Below are 22,327 nucleotides of genomic sequence, written 5' to 3'. Positions count from 1 at the left end.
TGCAGGGAGAGCCAGGAATTAACTACAGAGAAAGGCACTAAAAGGGGAACCGTTGCAGAAAGCCAGCTTGTGAAGAAGTGGTAGCACTGCCTCGGTGCTGTGCTGTCCTCCAACCACCTGCCAGTCAGAGGAAAGTTACTGGGCTGCGCTATACCCTTGTTAAAAAAAAACACAAAACCTTTAGATAACAGTCAATTTACAAGATCATATTACAGGCACAGTTAAAAATCTGATTATCATGATGTATTATGTAAACAGCATTAATGAATACTTACAAAAATGAATTTAGCTACTCAATGTTACCTTTTCAAAGCAGGTAAATATAATTTGCATTTTTACATGTAGGTGAACACCACACTTGGTCACAATCATGTGAAACCTGGAACTGACCCCAGGCTTCAGGCCTGCTTTTTCAGTCTAACCTTACTCTGTACAGAAAAGGAATTTACTAATATATAGCATTTTCCATCCACTATATATGCCAAAGAATTAGAAAAACAAGCTAAAAGAATGCAAGTGAAAGAAAAAGGAAATATCTCAACCATTATTTGTAAAGAGATGGGAGTACTTAGTTCTTGGTAATATACAAAAATAGTATTGTCAGATTGGACAGCATTCAGAAGTGACCAGCAATAATGATTTTGAGCTGGAGACCCTAATTCATAAAAGTAAAATAGTATTAGTTTGCACACCTTCTTTTACCAAATATAACATCAGCACTGGAAAGGGGTAGCTTTGTGTGGTATATGACACACAGCTATAACTAATGGGATGAAGTCAAGGAAACTAATGCCCTGGATAGCACGCAAAACTCTGAAACTGCTATTTTTCAGGCTGCAACAGTCTGCAAAGAGCATGACAGAGGCCACATCTCTCGGAACATTTGGGACTAGCTTAACCAAAGCACCAGAAACTGCAGCAGAGAACAGTGCTGGCTTGGCAGGGGAGCCGACAGGATTAGCAAAGAGGTCTTTCCTAGGGCTGGCAAGGGGCTGTTGCAGGGGTTCAGAGCTATTTCTGTCTTTTACGATAACTATTTGATGAACAACTCTATTATTTCCCAGTTGTCAATGAAAAAGAGGAAAGAGTTTCCTGCAAAGTAAAATCTTTCCTCCAAGGTGAAGAATCAATCAGAGACAAATACCAATGTCACATTCCAGCGCTTCACTCCTTATTGTGCTTGGCATGTCGCTTCCTCCGTCCTACACTGCAATTGGTCCATACCAGGGCAGAACCAGCCTGTTCTGTCTAATAAAATTTTATTGCATTGCTTTCAAAATAACAATTCCTATACTGGCACTTTGAAAGCCAGGAAGGCACACAAGCAAGAAGAAAACATGCCTACAACTCATTAAGGCTACTAGAATAGTTGCATGACAGGATCTGACAATGCAGCACAGTTTGTCATTCCAGTTTCGTTCCACTAATTGTTCTTTTTTTTTTTTAATAAGAACTATTGCCCTAAAATAGACTGTTTCCGTAAGAAAGTACAAAGATGAAATTGGAAATAAAAATCATTACATTTTATTATCTGTACAGTCATGCCAACTTTTTTTTTTTCCAATGACCTCCTCAAATCCTTTTTTCTGTCAGTTGTGCTCTCTTAAATCCTGCTGGAAAGCAAGGGAAGGGACGAAGGCAAGCGGTCAAGCCACCATGCTCTCTGGCGTTACAATAATGACAAGCTGAGCGTATTCCGAGTTGTCAGTAATTCCTACTCAGGTTCAGCCCCTGCAAAAACCCCGCTGTCACTGGCAGTGCACTGCTTGCTCTGCACCTCTTCACTCCTTGACTTCTGAACCTGAAGAAAATCTGTCAGAACCTGGGCAGGAATTTGCTTTGCCTCAGGATGCTGGAGCTTCCCACAATGGCTCCCGCTCTGGTTCCAGAAGCAAAGTGGTTTCTGAAGAGGCTCCGTGGCCTCACACAGGTGTCCTTGATCCCAACACACAGACTGCCCAGGCACTGCCAGCACAAGTCTGCCACCTTCTTTCAGTTTTATACTTCTCCAACCAGTAGGCCCTGCCACGGGGAAAGCTACATTTTAAAGAACTCAAAGCCTCCTGCTTTTGGCCCCTGCCTGAACTCTGCATCGCCCTGAACATGGGCTGGAGGCGACCGTGCAGCCCTCTCGCTAACGGAGGCGACGACGGCACCCAGATGGCTCCCAGCTGCTACCTCAGGCCTCGCTTTGAAGCCCCGTCAGGCTGTCTGAGGGCTGCTCTGCCTCTCACACACCCTTTGCCTTCCCTGTTCCTGTGAACTCTTCCCCTGCCTTTCCTCGGCGCTGCCAGAGGCTCCCGCCGCCCCGCCGCAGCCCTCCCTGTGCCCCCGACGCCCCTCAGGGGGAGCCCGCCGGCCCCGCCATTTACAGCCACTGTCGCGTTATGGCGGCGTTGCTATGGGGACGCGGGATGGCAGAGCGGGCCGGGGGGCGGCGGTGGCCCGAGGCAGGGGCTCAGGGCTTGACCAGGAGGGGAAGGAGGCTGTTGGTGAGGGAGGTGAGCGCTGGGGCACGGTGTGGGACGGTGTTGTCACAGTAGAGAATGACAGGGTGTAAAATACAAAATAACTGAATCCCTCCTGTGGCCCCACAAGGGGATCATCGGGGTCTGGGCCTTTCCTGAGGGACACCAGCCTGCCTGAAGAGCCTGTGCCCACCAGCAAGCTGTGCCGTGCCTTCCTCAGCCTGAATGGGTCTGGGTCCCTTTCAGAAAGCATTCACAGAAAACAATTACATTTCTCCTCTGGTGTTTTACTGTATTTTTTTATTTGCCATGGTTCCTACCACAGCAGGCTCCAGTGCTACCCCTTCCAGAGCGCCCAGATTTCCTTTCTCAACACTATGTTCCAGTCCAGGAGAGGCATTCTGGCCCGGCCCAGAAACATAGAAGGGTATGTGCAAGCTCCCACAAAACACTGGGACCTGCATGAGAGTAGTCCTGTGCATCAGAAGGGTCTGCCCTTTTATCCTAGAAATGCTGCAAAGCAAAGGAAGTAAGTGATTATATTTTCCAGGCTTATTACTTCACTTAAAAATAATAAAAAAACTACTTTCTGATCTCCCTTTCTCTCACAGCCTTGAAAGCCCAAGGAGAGGTCTGTGTCTGAGAATGGGAGACAGTGTTTCTAAGATGGTTGCAAATGAACTCTTTAATATGGAAAAAAAAAGGGCACACATCTCCACTCAATTTCCTCTGTTTCAGCAAAATAAGTCCATCCTTCTCTTGTTGTATCCTGCAACAATGGAGATAGCAGCCTATAATTTCTTCTTCTGTCCTTCTGCTAGGTAAGTGGGAAGGAACCTAACATGTCCTTGCCTCTTGCACAGGTTGATGAGGCAGAGTCACCCACATAAAGTTAAGAGCAATTCCAGCCTGTATAAGTCCCTTTAGTAACAACCAGCCCAGAAGGGCTTGAAAAAAGGGTGGGTCATTGCCAGGCACAGCCCATTACACACACTTAAAGGTTGGCGCATAGTCAGTGCACATTGATCCTAAAGGCACAAGCTCCTATTTAGGCCATGCCTCTCTACAGCATCTCTACTTGCAGGCCGTGACAAACAAGCACCATCAGGCGGTGGTATTGACTGCTTTTGTACTGTCTCATTCTGTGCACACTTTTTTTGCCTGTCTTATTCTGCTAATGCTGAAAAGAATTCAATTTTAAAAGGGAAAAAATGGAAAAGAAAAGCATAGTGCCACTGAGTCCTAAGAGCGCTATTGAGTCCCTAACTCATTCCCCAGCTGTTTGGTCCAAGGCACTGGAGAGTTATAAATAGCTGGAAGCAAGAGTGCAGAACAGTGGTATATACATTTTGTAAATGGAGCTCTGAGCAATGTCCTTGTTTCAGGACCAGTGAAGTCAATAATGGCCTAGAATCTACCTCCACGTGCAGGTTATTATAACATGGAATAATAATAAAAGTGTTCCTGGATTTTCACAAGTTCAAGCCATAAAGAGGAGGGAAATTATATATTTACCCTGCCTTGCAGTCACTTTTTGTAGCTTTTATTGTAACTTTTCTCAGAGAAGAGAAGGAAGGAGCAAGGTTGGCCATCTCTTGGTAAAGAAGAAAAAGGAGAAGGGGAAAAGAGAGACACAAAAGACTTGAGTCTAATTTCAGTTCTGTTGACATCTTTCAGGCTTAACAGTGCTGCAGTCAGTAGTAATACTCATGTAAGCAAGCTGGTATCTGTTCCACTGGCTTCCAGTTATAGACAGCTTTGCAAATAAAGGAATCAGTGACAAAAGCACTGTTGATTATCATGCATTATTTGCCAGTGCAAGCAAAGTTTCTCCATTATTACCAAGGAGGATTACTGTTAGTTATTCTGTCAGAAAATTGAAAACATGCACAATAGTTAGCAGAAAATGTTAGGAATATTATGGTCTAGAAAAAAAAAAAATAATGGGGCCTTATGTAGTATGTGACAGGGAACGAGGATTTATAGATACATCTCCTGCTATTCTGTTGAGGACTGTCACAATAGGAGTCTCCTGAAACCAAGATTTGTGTATGTGTAGGTAAAACAAATCAGTTAATTGAAATTTTCCAGTTGGATTGTGTTTTGCTTGATTTTTTTTTTTTGAGTGAAGTAGAATTATACTGATTGAAGTCATTTGTTGTCTCTGCGCCCCAGTTTGCTATCCATACAATGGAACTAAGTATTCTTACTACAGGATGGAATACGTGGAGTTGTGGGACTGTAAGATATTTTGTTAATCAAAAGCTAAATCCCTCCTAGGGAACAGATATTTTCTGAGCCTACCTTGAAGTAGATGACAGGTGACATCTTCCATCTGATGGATGACAGATGCTCTGTCGTTGGTGCAACTAACCCCGTCAAGGCACTGACAAGAGTATTTGACCAGGAGCTGCTGTAAGATGGTCATGGAACTGTTTGAACAGCCAGAGTAACTCCTACAGCAGGTGATTGCCTTCGCTCCTATTGACTTCTAAGGAGCTTTTGACTGGTAATTTGGAGGTGCAGACAATGCCAGTGACAACTGAAGTAAAGAAGATAGTAAGTAGAAAAAGAAGGACTCTCTGAACAAATCAAGGCTAAAAAGAAATGCAACATGCTACAGTCATCAGGCAGGGCAAACTGTGATTGGTTCAAAGCAGGAAGACCCGAGCAAAAAAGACAGTACACGTGCAGCTGCTTCAGTTCCAAGTGGTGTGCTTTGCACATGCTACTGAAGCTCCAGCTTGTGTGACGGGAACGTTCATCTGCAGGCAAAGAGGATGTTGTATTATCTACTCCAAGATGATCTTGTTTGCATTTTATCTTGCGTGTGTTGTCATCTCCTGCTTTGTAGTGCTACAGGCTTGTCTTTGCTACAAGCATGAGGCTGCACTCAGCAGCGTGTGGTAATTAAGCCCTTTGAGGGTCATGCATATTTTAATTATTACTTGTTTTATTGTCCAAAATTTGCCCACATGAGATGCAGTCTTGCATTCCATGCGGGACTGAAATAAGGGTCAACACATTCCTTCAGAACCCCAAATATTAAACAGACATTAATTTGTTTTGAGCTTTGCACATTTTAGATGAGCATAAATCAAGATGTATAATGGTGAAAAAATTTCCTCCATATGCTGGAAAGTTGAACTGAGACACTAACTCTAAGTGACAAAAAGTGGTGGCTGCAACAGAAAATGATTAAATGATTTGTTTAGCATTTATGTAATGTATGAATGCACCTTGTCTGTGTTAAAGCAAAGTAATGATTGGTTTTCCACCAGCAAGGGCTGTGAATTTTATCTGTATTCCCTTTTGGGATTCTGAAGCTCTCAGGTTCCGGCTTACACAACAGCAAAGTCTAAATGCAGACCAGTTTTTCATCCATGAAATGGAAGTTAAATAACGCTTGACTAAAGTAGACAAAACAAGAAGATACGTAGACTAACTGGAAACATCAAGATTTGAAAATTACCTGATAGGAAAAGGGAGGGGAGGGGGATCAAAGACGTCCCAGGGAATGAAAAATTCCTTCACAGTGCTTCCTGTTCTCTCTGTTATGTTAACCAAGGTAGGATTAGGTTTCAGCTGCCAAAAGAAATAACATTCGTAGATTTTTTTTGGTCTGGGGAAGTGGGATAGAAAGATTTAAGACAGCTTTTTCCAAACTATTTGCTTTTTGTCAAGCAGTCAAGTCTAGTTATTGTTATTAATTTGTATTACAGAACTACCAAACTGAAACTGGATTTCCATTGTATTAGGTGCTGTACAAATATCCGGTCAGAGACTGGTCTTACCTCAAAGAGCCTGTAGTCTAAATAGACCAGACAGACAAAGGGCATTTTGCCCTAAATTGTATAGCTGCTCAGCAGTTCAACTAGGAGTTATACTCATCTCTACTGAGTCATAGCATAGTACCTCAGCTACTGGAGTACAGTACTGGAGAACAGAGCTGTCGTTAAAAGAAATGAGCCTGCCTTCTTGTATCCAAACACAAGATAATGTGAGATTGATTCAGCAAAGCCAAGATTAATGTGAGTTAGCATAACTGACTCCCGTTGATGGCTGGCTGTGTGAGCTGGAGAAACCTCATACCACCTTGCACCAGTTCACTTCTCTGCTTAGACCTTACGGTTTGCTGTTGGTTTGGTTTTGTAACAGGTTCATTTCATATATATCAGGTTCAGAAATGGACAGGGTCTCTGTGCAGGGATTGCATTCCGGTCTGCTCCTGACCTTGCATGGTACAGAGCCGTGCCTAGACATTCAGACAGCCTAAATTCATCTTTAAGTGCCTAAATACATCTTCAGGTGCCTAAATGAACAGCCTGAATGTAATGTCATGAAAAGTGAAAAGCAGTAGCTAGTACATTTTTGGAAAGGTCTTGAAGCAGCAGAGCAGGGAGCAGGGATGAAGGCTGCACTCCACCCTAGTTCTCACCTTTTTCCAGGTATCTGCCTAGCAGGAGCTGACAGGTAATGCTACCTGCTCTGTGACTATGCTAGAAAAGGAGATTGCACTTCTTGTGTAGACTGGAAGTCCCTATCTTAGCCTCATGCTTACACAGAAACAAAAGACTTTCTGTAGAAAAAGAAACCTGAATAAATAAAATAGAATGGAAGTATAAACTTGAACCTGTTTATTCTAAAGTTGTTTATCAGTGGGCAATTCCAAATCTAATCCCATGTGTAAATATTTGAAGTACCATTTGAATTGTGAAGGTTTTTTCTTACATGGGAGAATTTCCTCCTTGTTTTTAAATCCTAGCCTAGATATGCACAGGTGATTTCAGCTTTCTGCTGTGTGTCTGAGCTGCAGACAGGGAAGTAGCTGAGCAAGCAGCAGATTGGCTGTCACCTGTTTCTCAGGATGCCAGCAGTTAGCACAGCAGACCCTCTGAGTTTGCTCACAAGGACAGACTGGAGTTAATGTTTAACTTGAGTCGTTGGAGTCTATGGCTTGTACCTTTCTTTATTATTAACCCAACCCCTGTTTTTCTTTACAGTTGCACAGCTGCTGGCACACAAGAAACAAAGGACCCACCCTTGAAATAACTTCCTCATGGAGGCATGAGCAAAGGTAAAGTACCTTTCATATTGTTTCCATACCTATACACGGGAAAGCAGTTCCACATTTCTGTTTTCTGCAATGCATTTGTTAGGGCAGAACAACCTGTCAATAGGAAGCATTGTTCAATTGTGACTTTTTAAAACTAAATCACTAGATACATCCAGCTAATTTCATTCCAATTTGACACAAATTGAAAAAGTATCTATATATGTAGTATAAGAGTATGAAGGGTGAGTTTGTCCAGACATTCACATATTCATGGGTACACACACAGTGCTTTCCATCGCTCTTTTCTTCACACCAATGCCCTTATCTTTGTAACTATTGTTTTCTTCCTATTTGTTTTCTGTACTGCTCAAATCTGAAAGGTCTGCCTCTTCTCCTTGCGGGGGGGCATGACTGCACTGTGAAGGCCTGAATTTACATCAGTCCTTTCACTAAGCTCACATGAACCAGCTGTACCATTTGTTTTGCACTCATCCTGTGCCCTTGATTTTTTTTCTCTGTTCTTGAGTAAGCTGTGAATTCTAGGAGGAAGCTTCTTGGTGAGGCAGGCACCCATCTGCACGGTACAGAGATGACTAGGACACTTGTACCACGGTTGTTCTGGTTACTATGCCAATGCAGTGTGAATACTTGTTTTAAAATAATGTTAAGTACCTGCGTATGCTATGTGGTGCCTCAAAAATGGTTTGCAGAGAAAGGATTCACTTGCTCAAATCTTTTTTTTCCTTATTTGCTGTGACATAAATTCACATGGAAAACAATATAACTGAAATTTAGCCAAAGCAATGCATCAAAGGAAATTTGAAGATCGAGTGGAAGTTAAAACAAGTACTTAAAGACATTCAAAAAGTAGCTGTTCATTGTGTTGTATTGTTGCATATTAGATAAACATTACACATTTTTAGAAACAATAACATTTTAATGGAAATCAGTTTTACAAACTTCAGTGAAAGAACCAAATTGTTCCTGTTTCCAGCTGCTCAGAATGCCATTTTACTCCATGAGTAAATCCCATCAGTCAGGTGTGATCTCCATCTAAGCAGACAACATCTCAGCCCCAATATATTCTTGAAGAAGGCCCAGGTGCAACCTCCTCTCCGTACTTCTGTGTGTGCTTGTGAGGGTGAGCATGTCCAAAACTATTGAGTGCTGCTGGAGAGATTTCTAAAGGCACCGCAGCTGCCCTCTTTGCCTTTCGAGTTATATTACAGCGGCATTTGCAACATGTATTTGCTGCCCTCAGAGTAAAGCAGTTCCTTAACAATATCTTTGAGTGTCATTGGCAGTCAAAGTATTTGGCCTGTAAATACTTAGGAATCTGAGCAAAGGTTTGCAGGCACATTATGAGATGTGAAAGCAGTATGATCACTAAGCGGTGTGAAGGCACACCATCTTCATAGTTCCTTAAAAGAAACTATAACTATCTGTCTGGGAGTAGTTCACACATCTCTGATCCTTGTAAGTCTATTAGATTAGGAAAAAGACTCTGCTATTCTGTGTTTTGATCAGTTTATTTAGCCCTAAAGATCGTTGGCACCATAAGCAAGGGATGATGCAGAGATGATAATGTGGCTAACAGATATTTCCAAAACATCTATCACATATAGCTAAATTCTGTCACTTTACTCCCACTGAAGAACACTGAAATGAATGAGAGTATTGGTGGAATAAATTAGTCTGCATTGGACGGATGTCATAACACAGGCCCAAGTGACTATGAAAATCTGAATCATAAGATAGAAAAAGTAAATGAGAAGTTGCATGAATTTCAAGAGACTGGCATCTTGACTGTGAAGTAAGTGGGAAGTCAGTTGTGAAGCTTTGAACCTGTTTCTGCAATGGCTGAATTCAGATTTTGCAATCCACTCTAAGATTAAGAGATAAACAAGCAAAGAAAACACAACAAAACACAAACCCGTTCTCTAAAAGAATGGGAGAATTGGCAAGTTGATAAAGAACCTTGTGTCTGTTCAAAGGTGACCTAGGTCAGCAGAGGATGAATTTGCCTTCTTTTTTGTCAGAAGTTTAATGTTTGTTAAGGGTCCATGGATTTCTCCATTTCCTGAGCACTATTTTTTCTAATCTGGCAATTCTACAAAGCGTATGTTGGACTTTAAACGTATTTGCCTAGCTTGTTCTGGGTGCTACGAAATGCAAATAAAGACGCTGGCATCAAAAGGGGATGGAGTGCTTTGAAGATGAAGGGCTTGACAAGGAGCCAAGGAGCCAGTGGACCAGTGAGAACTGGAATTCTCATAGAACTCAAAGGACACTACGCCTGTTGGTGAAAGCAAACACACATCAGAAGGGAACCAGGGAAGATCCTCATTGCTTTGTCGTGGCTAATTGCTTAGGCCGGTAGAGCTACCTCAACTCAGCTTCAGAACTGAAGTGGTTAAAATAAAAAGTGGATCAGGAACTTACTTGAGGGCTGTTCCAGAGGAGAAAGGGTAAATGGGAAGTGGCTAAATTCGATATTGCCTGTATTAAAAGCAGACAAGCTCCTTGTGCCTGAGTTAACTTTTGTCTCTGCTGGTGTGACAGAGCCAGCAGCAAGAATCGCAGCCCAGCAAGACTTTGAGCCCTGTAGGGTTTTTGGTTCATTCGTTGGTTGCCATTTAGTTTTGTGGTTTTGGTTGGCTTTGTTTCGGTTGGTTGGGTTTATGGTTGGTTGGTTTGTTGTTGTGAGGTTTTTTTTGTTTGCTTGTTTTGCTTTTTAGTGTAATACTAGGAGCCAGTTCCAGAAACATTCTGGTGACACTAAAGGATAGGATAGGGTACGTAGGATACACCTTATCATGCTTCAGAGACATACAAACAGCAGAAAAGCATCCTACTCCAGCACCACTGCCCCATCCAGGCTTGGTGGCATTATTCTGACAATAAATAGATTAGACTTCCCCGAGGAAAAAAGTGCAAAGCAGTAACTGCTTTTTGTGCCTCACTCCAGCTCTTAACCTGCTTCTCATCTCCTGCCTAACCCCGCAGCCGAAGACTCATTGGCTAGCAGCAATGCGCGGTGTCAAGTGTTAAAATGCAGTGGCAATCACAGAAATAACTATAACACTATCCCATGATACAATCAGGGTTTCTTTTTCAGAATCTAATGATGTTAAAATAAATGGACTTATGTTGCTTTTCATTTTTTTAAGTCAGTAAATTCCAAAAGAGGATTTGCCCCATTTCTACAATGTGCTTAAGGACTTACAGCGCACGATCAAATGCAGATTTATTAGGGGCATGAAGGGTTGGCATACGGCATTCTCTGCTTAAAGCTGCTCAGTGCCTTTTCATTCTGGTCAAGGAGGATTTTTTTCAACTTAATCATTATTCATGAGACCATATGTGGCCTTGCATTTTCCAGAGCTTTTTTTTGTATTGCACAGAAAAAGTGATGAACACTCTTTACTATAAACACCAAGGAATATTGGTGTTATGGATGGGACCTAGAAAGCGTGCATTGGAGAATATATCACACAAATGTCTCTAGTGGAAGGTTCTTCCTTCTTTTTATTGACACGGTCAGTGAGAATACTTCCAGTGACTTCAGTGGATGTTAGATCAAATCACAATGTCTCTCTAACTCTCCCCCTCTGCTGGCAATTCTGTTCTTGCTGTGCTGTCAGGGCTGCATGGGATCTCTGAGCTTTGCAAAAAGATCTTTTAAGAAGTCACATAGTAGCATTCCTCATTTGAGTCAAAGCATGAAGCACCTAAGAAAACTCTGGTGTGGTGGAAAGTGGGACAAGTAATAAACGCTAGGGAAGGGCAGGTAGATTCTGCAATTTAAACTGTATCTGTTTGCTTTTTACAGCAGTTGGAAACGAGCGCACAGACCATGATTGATAACACCTGGTCAAGACCGTTGCATTTCTGGTTCAAACACAAGGAGCAAGTGTTTGGTAAGGGCAACTTAGACTTTTACCATACTTCATTTGATAACCCAAATCAATTCCCACAGCTAAGCCAGCAAAGCATTATATTGTTCTTATATTTTGAAACACAAAATAAATAACATACAAACAAGTGACTGCAGATAAGATTATTTCACATGCTTTTGAAAGCCACTGCAATTTACAGAATATACAACACTGGTGCGATCCATGCTCTGCAGTATTGTACGTTATGAATCTTCAAAATTTTGCATTGTAATGTGCAGGAAGATTGGACGGTTGTATCTGAAATGTGTAGCTTGTATGTGTACACGATGTGAGAGTGGTTTGTCTGACAAGAATATTTTCCTACTCCTGTTTCACAGTCCTTCTTGATGTAGATTTTTTTTAATTCTTAATCTGCTCTGCACAATTCTTTGCTTTGTTCAGCACAAAGGCATGAAAGTTGCCAAATGTAAATGACAAACTCTATTGGAGGAAGAGAAATCCAGTTCTTTAAGTAAACTTTTCCGCCAATGTTTAGAAATTTCCTCTCTCAATAGAAGCAGAAGAATTTCTTTTCAATGTTTCTTCTGGCCAGCTATGAATATGTTTGAAATATATGGCACAGAAAACTGGGGTACTTATGAGGTCCTGATTTTGAACAGAAACTTAAAATTCTCTGTCTTTGATGGAAAATATCTCACCTGAAAAGAAGTGTACCAAATATTTTTGGAGTTATAGGAGGCTATTAGATTGCCAGGTATTTTCTCAGTTCTGAAGGCAGCCGTTTCCTCCCTCCAGACCTAACTTGAAGCAATGCACAAGCATGAGATGAACTAAGTTTATTTAGTTGGTAGGCATATTATTTTGCAATAGTGGAGTATGAAACAATCTCAGCCAAAAATGAAATTACTAACAGTCAAAGGAATGGTGAGATGTACGTTTTAGACAAATGAAGTTCTAGCCTTCATTAGCCCTAATGATGGTTTTATCTAGATTGGCAGAGCAGGTCCATGGATTGCACTGTTGCTTAGTTTTCTTCTGGCAAAATTCTATGTACAGAAACATTTTTTTGAGGAGAAGAGAAAGCACAAGCAATATTTTACTGAAAATAGGTTTTAGAGAATCTTTTTTGTTACCTCAAAGGCAAAAAAAAAAAAAAAAAAAAAGCCCATTTTCTCTGTACTCTTTTAGTGCGGATGAAAGGAAAGAGTGTTCAGGCAAAGGATTTGCTGGTTTGGGACTTGGGCACATTTTCAAAATTCAGATGCTTTCACCTTGTCTTTTGTTCCTAGCTCAAGTTCAGAAAATCCTCTTAGGTTGATTTGTTTTCCAGTACAAAATCGTATGAAACCTAAGACGAGAGAAAGGCATTTTCTTCTTTCCTTTCCTCTCCACCGCAGAGGAATAAGCGCATCCCTCTCGGCATGAGCGGTCAGCGTTCGGCAGACCCCAGCTCTGGGAAGCGCTCTCGGGTCGAACGACTGAGATTAGAGCGGGAACAGGCTGAGATCCGAAGCTGCTCGCTCGCACCGAGGGGAGGCCGGGAGGCTCGTGAACGGCCCTGGCGGCCGGCCCCGGCGCAGCGCTCGGCGGCTGCGCCCTGCGCGGCGGGAGGCGGAGGGATAACGGCGTGGTGCTGAAGGGATAGCGCCCACCCCCGCCCCGCCCGGCCCGGCCGGGGCTCCCTCTCCCCCTGCGCGCCGCGCCCCGTGGCTGCCCGCCCTTCAGCTAACGGCAGGGACAAGGCAGGTGGTGTCGCAGTGCTTTTAGAGCACTTTCTGGAGGAAAACTTGTTCAAAACGGTCTTCCCGCCCCAAAGCTTTACTATAGAATCATAGAATCGTTTAGGTCGGAAAAGACCTTTAAGATCATCAAGTCCAACTTTTAACCTAACACTGCCAGGCCCACCGCTAAACCATGTCCCCAAGCACCGCATCTACATGTCTCTGAAATACCCCCAGGGATGGTGACTCCACCACTTCCCTGGGCAGCCTGTTCCAATGCTTGACAACCCCTTCGGTGAAGAAATTTTTCCTAATAACCAATTTAAACCTCTCCTGGAGCAATTTGAGGCCATTTCCTCTTGTCCTGTCACTTGCTACTTAGGAAAAGAGACTGACACCCACCTCGTTACAACCTCCTTTCAGCTAGTTGTAGACAGCGATAAGGTCTCCTCTCAGCCTCCTTTTCTCCACGCTAAACACCCCAAGCTCCCTCAGCTGTTCCTCATGCAGACCCTTCACCAGCTTTGTCGCCCTTCTCTGGACATGCTCCAGCACCTCAATGTCTATGGACAATGTCCCCTATGCTCTGTGGAACTTCATTTCTCCTCCCCAGTAACAACTACTGACATTTTAAATATTACAGTAGTACATGGTGCCCCAGTAATGTTCTGTTGTGCTTCTTTACCAACATAGAGCAAAGAATTAGTCTCTAGGCTGAATTGCCTACAGCTTAATTAGGTATGACACCCATTACTTCTTGTGCTAAACCGCTGCAGGGGGATGTTGTATGTTGTTGAACAGCTGCTGGATTCTGCCTGAGAGGGAAATCTATTTATGGGTGTATTTTAGGTTGTAAAGTTTGCAACTATGCTTAGGAAACAACAAAGTTATAGAGCCGTGCTGAATTGCTAAGAATGTTCAGTCACACAGAACAATAACCATAAAACAAGGGGTCAGAGGCTGGCTGGCCCCATGTGGGTGGTGCACAGAGACAGAAAGCGTAGGTCATCCTGAGTGCAAGGGCTACTGCTGAGTAGCAATACCTAAGCAGTCAGAGACCATTAACAATTACCCTCTGGCCTGTGGAACTGGCTGGATCCAGACAGCTCAAAAATAATGTCACCCCACTGGAGAGACTGCACTTACGCAATGGGAAGTTCTGGGAGAGATTTCCTGACTCACCAAGGAATCTGGAACCTGGAAGTACAAATGGTAGTGAAAATTAAGACTTTTTCTTCTTCCAGTACTTCAGAAAAAAAATTACTTCCTGATTCTCAGTAACATCTTAAGACCAAGGGGTTAGCTATGCGCTTGGCAAGGCATGGGCTATTTTTATTTATCAGGTAGCCCATTTGAATTCCCCTGCCAAGAACTGAATATTTAGGATTTCCATGGCAACATATTTCTGAACCCATATTGCAGTCAGACTGACGCATGTCAACTGATACAGGGATTCAGGAGGTAGTGGCTGAATTTATTCAAGCAATCACATTCTCTTTTCCAAGGCTAATGCACATGAATACTGAGTTAGCAAACTGAATTGACATGGATTCCATCTCAATGAACATGTATAATGTTCCAGCATTTAATTGATGAGTGGGATTATATTTATATAGCAATTATAACAAAGTCAAGGTTGGCTTTATGTGAAAGAGTACTTGCTATAATATCCTGCTGCTTGGTTGCCCAGGAAAGCTGTTTCTTTATTGGGGAGGGGTGGGGGGGAAATCAGAACAGATGCACTGAACTTTTACATGTGCTTCTTTTCATATTCTGCAAAAACTCACTTCATGAAGCCAACTCAACAGCCACATTGTGGTGGGCTAAAATACATACATTACTTTACTCCATTATAACTTAGATGCTGATTGTTTAACTGCACAAGTATTAATAGTTACTCACTGCTATCCTCAAATGGCTATTTGGTGGCTAATGTAAAATTAATGAGCTCATTCTAAATCCCATATAAGTCAATGGGCATCTTTCTCCTCATTTCATTCAGAGCTGGAATTAGCTATCCCCATTTCAGTGCCCCCAGATATTCATTTTTTTGTCCTCAAGACACCTCTGCGAGGTAAGGTAATGCTATTGACTCAGTTTCACAGATGGGAAGCTGGTGCAGAAAGGTTACCTCTGAATCATCCAGCAAACATGCAGAGGTCCTAACACTCGTCATCCCTTCAGTCTGGATTTCTTTCCATGGATAGTGGGATGTAGAGACAGGAAAGGTGCATGCTTGTTTTTCTCCAACATGGATTTGGATTCAGGGGGTGGGAAGCAGTTGGCCCTTGAAGCTAGGAAGCAATTACATATTTTGTAGTTCTGTGTAGTCAGAGAGACCAACAGCTGTATTCAGATATCTTCTTATGGGGCCTAGCATGGAGTTAAATTCTACTGATGGCTCTGGAAACAAGAGTGTGATGAGGAGCTCAAACCATCTATTATCTATGGCATGGCAAGGAGAAATATGCATGACACCTATGTTGCGTGATCTGAATACCTCTAGACACTGAGAAGAACAAAGGGCTGTACTCAGAAGCCTAACACAAATGCCATACTCGTCTTTCTCCATTGACTCATACAGGGAGCCAGGTCCTGGCATCCTTGAGTTCCCAAGTGGTCAGAAATGATCATCCTTCTCTTCAACTTCGACAACAGACAGTGTGTTTTAGGTCCATCTTTGTTACTGCATGAGGAGGATATCCCCAAGTGGCTTACCTAAGGATATACTGTGCTAGAGACAGGCAAACAGACTTAGGTCTCTTGAGTCTCTTACCACAAAAAGAGTTTTCATCTCTTAATCTGAGCTTTCACTGCTTTCAGTCTTATTGCCATGGAAATTGTGTCCATAGCTGGTATTAGAATTGCCTTGTTGACATCCTTAGTAAAGTATATCATAAATAGCTGAACTGCTCTGATATTTATCTTTAGGTCAACAGCTATTGAGACTCCAGAGGCAAATTAGAAAAAAAAGCATAGACTCTTTATTAGTAGAACTTAATTTAACTGTATTTAAACTTCATTAAGGAGTAAAAAAAATGACCTTTCTTAATGCACTCTTTTTTTATAAAGTATGAAATAAGGATATTAGATTAGTTTGATCCTGGTTCTTATTATGCATACAGAGTAGATGAGAATGCAAAAATTCCTTCATTCAGTTAGGTACTCTTGGATGTCAAATCAAAGACCAGGTGCTCCACAAGCCCATTTCCTTTCTTCAGTGTTTTATGTTTCCTAGCCCTGTAATTCCCCCCAGGAAACCAGAAGAAATCTTAATTTCTTACCCCCTCCCCCCCATTAAAGTAACAGCTCTGGTCATTTAAACAATCAAGCACATGTTCTTACACTGTCTGCACCTCATGCTATCCATAAATGGTGATGTGGTAAGAAAAACCATGGAGGAAAGGAAAGGAAATGACATTAACCTTTTCCATCTGATAAATAAGGACTCTATTCAGCTGCAATAATCCACATCCTTCCCTAGAGATCCCGTTAATGTAATACCTAAGGGCTCAGTTCATTTAAAATTATTTCCACACTGGCCAGCTGATTTCTTGGTGAATTATTCAGTCCCCAGACTGAAATATTCTCCCTGCACAATAGCACATGTAAAAGGGCTAGGGGCCTTCTGTAGCCCCCAATAGCCTGAATGTCCTTTGAGAGGTTTGGCACATCCACATGGCTTATCTGTGCCCTCCAAGTTAGCAGGGATTTTTGTGCTGATTTTCATGGGACCACCAATTTGTAAGGACTGAAGATCGGGTACCTTGTCCCATTTGCTGCTCTTCTCTCCCTATCAGACTTTAAGCACCTGCAGTTTATAGGTAGTAAAAAGAGAGTTTGAACTTTGAATGGGTGGAAATTTTGACCAACAGACTCAGGCAGTTCAAAAAGGGCAGCCTGGATTATGCACGTTGTTGCTGGGCTTTGAGGTAATCGATGTAGATCAGTGACCACAGCAAGGTTGCTTGAGTGGCCCACACTCCCAATGGCTAGAAGCTGGGAATTGCAATGTGGGGTTTTCTTCCCCTTTCCCCCGTTGCAGTACATAGACGGCTCCAGTGTGATTGGTGTCTGCTCAGCTATACCTGCCCAAGAAGCTTGCAAAGACAAAGGACTGTTTGTATGCATTGAGTCAGATGTTTTCAAAGCAGGACAGAGGAGCAGGGCGTACAGAATCCAACTGAAAGCCAATGGGAAACACTAGCCTAATATCAGCAGCAATACGTGAAAATCCCAGATTTATATCAGTTGTATCGATCCATAGTTGATTGAAAGCCATGGGAATCTTGTCATTGGCATGAAGACATTTTGGATTAAGTTCCTACATTATGAGACACGTTCCTTCCTCTTTTTTTTTTTAAAGGGAGTGTAACTAATTGAGTATAATAAACCAAAGTTGTATGCAATTTTGCAACCTTTCTGATGCTGTAATGAGCAATGCTCTGAGGGTTCATTATTAGACTGTCTTGAAACTTGCTAGTGAAACAGGAAAAACAAGAAATCTGACCTCACTGTAGTACTTAATTGAAGTGCATTTATTACTGATTTTAAGCTCTTATAGCAACTCTACTTGCTAAGAACTGTGGACCAGCTTTTGGCTTGTATGGACCCTTACCTCCTGGGGTGGACACAGCCTAGCCTCACCAGCACATGTCACACTCCAGGCTTGCATCACAGGATCGGTCGGGTTCTCAGCAGGAAGCTATGTCTGGGCATTGGCACATTCTCCCTTGTAGCAAATGCTGCTCAGCTTCTCTCCTCCTCCAGGAGCCCACAGGCTGGCCAGCCCATGTGGGGTCAATATGCCAGAGGTAGAGCAGGGGTCTTGTACTGGGCATGTTTTAGTTCCTGGCTCTTTGGTTTTGGGGAAGGTAACAGGGGTCGGCAGAGAGAACAAACCCCTGTGAATCTACCCTGCCTCCTTAAGGATTCTGCAAGTTGCAAATCTTTAGAAGGATCTGGATGTACAGCCTCATAATGCTAAGGATGGAGGACTGAGAAGACTCTGTCATATATCAGTGCCAAAGTAAGCTACAGCTGGATCTCTCTGCTAGTAAATCTACCTTTGATACTGTAATGCTGTGACTGCCATGCACTTAATGCTAATACATTCTTATCCCCATCCCATCTGTATTAGAAATTAAGGCAGAAACATGAAGACTGTTACCATGCCGTCACCTTAAGAACAGTTTCTCACTTCATAGAGGCACTCAGCAGGCACTGGTGCGTTCAGCCATGATTCATTATCACTGAACTTTGGTGCTGGCCTTGGCCAGTTTTGTCTGGATTCAGTTAACTTGTTCCACTGTCAGGAAAGATTTCTGAGCATTTGTGTTATCTCCCTGGAAATCTTAAGTAGGAAGCTGAACACGATTGAGAACAGTTGCCTGACAGAAGAGACAGAAAATGCATTCTGCAGGAGACAGGGAAGATGGAAGTCGATCCTGGAATAGGTGGTCATGGCCCTCCCCTGGTATAGGAAATTACCTAGATTTCCTAGCAAGAGGTACAACTGGACATTATTGTATATGATGTCACCTCTAATCTAGTTCAGCATAATGTTAAACTAAACTGGGTGTTTTTCCAGAAGTTTTAGAATACTTACGGATTTTCGGAGCTGTTGCTTAATCAGCATACTGAATACTGTAATGCCAGCCGTAGTGACGCAGGTAAATGAAGTCTGTGAAACGTCATTGTTATAAACCAGCTGCGGATCTGACCCGGAGGAGATATGGATTCTGTTCAAGGAGTCTGTGATGCAAATTTATGCAGATGACTGTCATTAGTCTACTGTATGTTTGCTTGAAACAGCAGGGTAACAGAGGGACAGCTAGTCTGCAGAGAACAGGCCACAGAAATTGCAGATTTATGCCCAAACTGCCATCTTAGGAAAAGTATTAGAGCACAAAAGAGACTTGCCTGACAGTTCTTTTGACAGATTGCAGGAATGTGGAATTGTAAATGTTAGTTCATCACCAGCCACCAACCTCTTGGCTCCTTTTTCTTAACATTTGTTAACAGAAGTTTCTGCCCATGGGTCCGCAGTAGCAAAGCTCCATGGCCAGGTGGGCACAGGCACAGGCAGCAGCTGTGCACAGAAGTAGGAGCAGGCAGACTCGATTCGACACAATCCTAATCTGAAGGCCCTGATGATAGGCTTAGGGTAAAATCACTGCCTGCATCTTGTGTGTAACATTCTCTAATGGGTTGAGTTAAAAAACTTTGTAGTAGCAGGGGTTTCCAGGAATATATTTTGTCTAGGTGAGAAGGCCTGTGAAGCACCTGGGAAGGCCTGTGCAAGCACACAACTGGTAGCATTGCTCTCTACTGCATATGCCTCTTTTTACACTGACTCATTTTTGTGGCTTGTGTGGCCTGCTAAAGATGTCTCCCAGCTCTCTGGGATTGCCGTCACATTTTAGGTGACAGTGACAGGAGGTGAGCTGGTATTTATGCAACCTAGCCAGAGGATGGAGTAGAACAGGAGTTTAGAATAACCTGCTTTCTTCTGCAAGTACAGGCAGGTTAGCAGCAGCAGAGGGTTCTGGGAGAAAAATGAGAACTTCAGACATATACTGGTGGCTTTTATTATACATAGTGGTGGTGGGATGCAAGGATAAAGTCCAAGGTCCAAGGTTACTTGTGCTGCATGCAAAAAGCTTTTTCCACTTTTACAAAAATCCTCTTGTCAAGGCTGCCTTAAAGGGGCTATAATTATCTGTTGGATCAGTTATCAGAGAAATGGGAAAGGTTTGGGGTCAAATTAGTTCCTGGTGTAAATCCTCTGGTTGCTTCGTACTTACTGCAAAGTAGACCTTGAGTCTTTGAGAAAAAAAATTGGAAAACTACTGGGCTCCCAAATGTAGCATATTTCTCGTCAGTTCTAATGTGCTGAAAGGATGGGATTTTCTGTGAACTTTTCCCAAACAGTCTTGCATTTTTTTCTCTCTTTGAGAGGGGGAGGAGTTGTGCCTAAAAAAACAAACCCAACCTGTCGTTCTCAGCTCTGCCAACCTGTCAGTCCAGCCATGCAAGAGAGAGGGAGAGAGACAGAGAAAAAGAAAGGAGGGAGTGAAGCAAAGATTGTTTCAGATCTCAGCAGACATTAAGGTAAAGCCCATTTCTCATTTCCTTAATTATGCTTGTTTCTGTGTGTGTACATTTAAACAGAAATTCTGTTACCTTAGAGAGTTTTAAACTAAACAACCTGTGTGGGAATAAACTGTTTATCTTGTTTAACTGGAAGTGTGTTTTGCATTGTAACCTAACAGCTTGTTAGTCGTTGTTTAGAAACAGTTTCTCCCTCTGAAATTCAGAAGGAGAGTTCGTGTTCATTTGGATATTAAAAAAAGGCAGAGCTTTAGTGCTTATATGAATACATGCTTGGGAAGGATATTAAGCTGTGTAATTTCAGGGCTGAAGCCAGCCTCTAATTACTGAAGATCAGGATAAGAACTTGTCAGAGGAGGGAAATTTTTCCAAAGCTGCCTATTGCAGGGCTTTTACACCTTCTCCTGGAGCATTTGGTGTTAGCCACTGGTGGAGACAGGATACGAGACTAGACAGACAGTGGGTCTGATCCAGTTTGGCAGTTCCTCCATTCCTCCATTCCTGTCTGTCCATTTCTGGTGGGGTTTATCCAACTTGTCATTACCAGAGGAGGAACAAAGCTAAGGTGCAGCAAAACTGCCCGCATGAATTCTTGAGTTAGGAGGGCAGACCAGCAGAGGCACTTTCAGCTCATACCAGAGGAAATTGAAGGTTACAGACTGTGAGAAATGTTGGCTGAAATGACTGTGAGTCAGAAGGATCATTCTGCCCCAAAGCTTGCCTTATGAGTCTGGTCTGGGCAACCAGTTTGTTGGAACGATTGTGGTAAAGGGGGCCTAGTAGTGAAGGCCTGAAATACAAGAATGGACACAATTTTGTTAGAACTGGGTGGCCGTGTGTGAGAACCTGTGTGAACATGTAATTGTGTACGAACGTGTATGTGTAAGGAGTCTGCTCAGAGGTTCTGACCCCTAGTATGCCATGAAAATCTGCAGACAAAGGTAAGAAAGGAAGAATTATGTTCATCTACCTTAGATGTACCCCTATTTCTATATTTCTAAATCCTGAACAAACATTTTAAACTGTACTGAAAACTCTGTAATAACTTTCTAAGTAGGCCGAGGCTCTGGGAAGGTCATATAGAAGGCAAACTGGTGGGCAGGATTTCCTTTCCTTGTTGTATATTTAGCGTTTTCACTCCTACTGCCAAGGTGCGCCTGCTGAAGATAACCTGTCTAGAAATACTAACCCAACAGACAGAACAAGTTGAATGACAGCAAAGACAACACAACCGTCATGTTGCTCACTGCATGGGTTACAATGCCCTTGACAGGGGGTTGGTTACATAATACTGGCTATTCCATCTTCTGTATTCTTAAACTTCCTCAAATACTTGCGCCCGTACTGTAGTTTCGGATTGAATCCCTCTTCCCATGGCAGTGGCTACAACAGAGCTGTGAGCCTGGGAAGAAGGCAGAGGTGATCCAGATTAGAGAGGGTCTCTGAGGTGGTCTGTCCATATGATCACTACTATAAAAAAGCTTGCAATGTCCTTGCATTACATCACCTTCCTTTCTTCTGGTAGCATGGTCTCCTGGGAACTTTGAGCTGGTGTTTCTTATTACCCCTGACTCATTCCCTGTGGGGTTGGTGATACAGAGTGAGACTATAAGCTTTTAAATCACAAAAGAAATTCTTCTATAGATAGCGTTTTTTTCTAGTATTATTATAAGCTTTCCTGCCAGAGCCAGAATGGAGAGGGAAGTGCTTTTTCAAGTGACCATAGGAAATGGAGAAAAGGAAGTGAATGCTTCAGTTTTGGTGGTGAAAAGCATTCCTACTGGCTAGTTACAGTAACAGAAATTAGTCACTGAAAGAAGGAAAGGAGAAAATTCTTTAGGTTTCATGATCTGCAAAGACTTCACTGACTAGCCTCACAGCACTTTTGCATCTCCTCTCCTCTCTTCTCCTCTCCTCTCCTCATGTCCTTTTGCTTACATGTTTTAAAACAATGCAAGGAAGGCTTGGGGCATCTACATGACACATTCTACAATGCGGATGGACATTTTTGAAGTGGGGGCAAATGTTCTGGTGCACTTGTTTCATTACTGCTTTTCAAAGGGTGTGAAT

The 22,327-nt window shown here is 42.7% G+C and overlaps 1 protein-coding gene across 6 annotated transcripts in view; it reads left to right on the top strand.

Moving 5' to 3' along the window:
• The first annotated feature begins 7,360 nt into the window (after nucleotides 1–7,360).
• The window catches only part of KCNJ16 (potassium inwardly rectifying channel subfamily J member 16), a 48,982-nt gene continuing 34,015 nt past the window's right edge, over nucleotides 7,361–22,327 (top strand). For 4 of the 6 annotated variants that reach the window (XR_012663418.1, XR_012663417.1, XR_012663415.1 and 1 more), the window contains exons 1-3: nucleotides 7,435–7,545; nucleotides 11,357–11,444; nucleotides 20,152–20,257. The gene's annotated coding sequence lies outside the window, so the exon portion shown is untranslated. Of the gene's footprint in view, nucleotides 7,546–11,356; nucleotides 11,445–20,151; nucleotides 20,258–22,327 lie in introns of all 6 variants that reach the window. The other 2 variants (XR_012663416.1, XM_075111520.1) reach the window with 2 other exon arrangements.

Source organism: Phalacrocorax aristotelis, chromosome 16, assembly GCF_949628215.1.
Source record: "Phalacrocorax aristotelis chromosome 16, bGulAri2.1, whole genome shotgun sequence".
NCBI lineage: Eukaryota > Metazoa > Chordata > Aves > Suliformes > Phalacrocoracidae > Phalacrocorax > Phalacrocorax aristotelis.
Note: the sequence above shows the minus strand (reverse complement) of the source record. Positions and strands in the feature narration are given on the sequence as shown.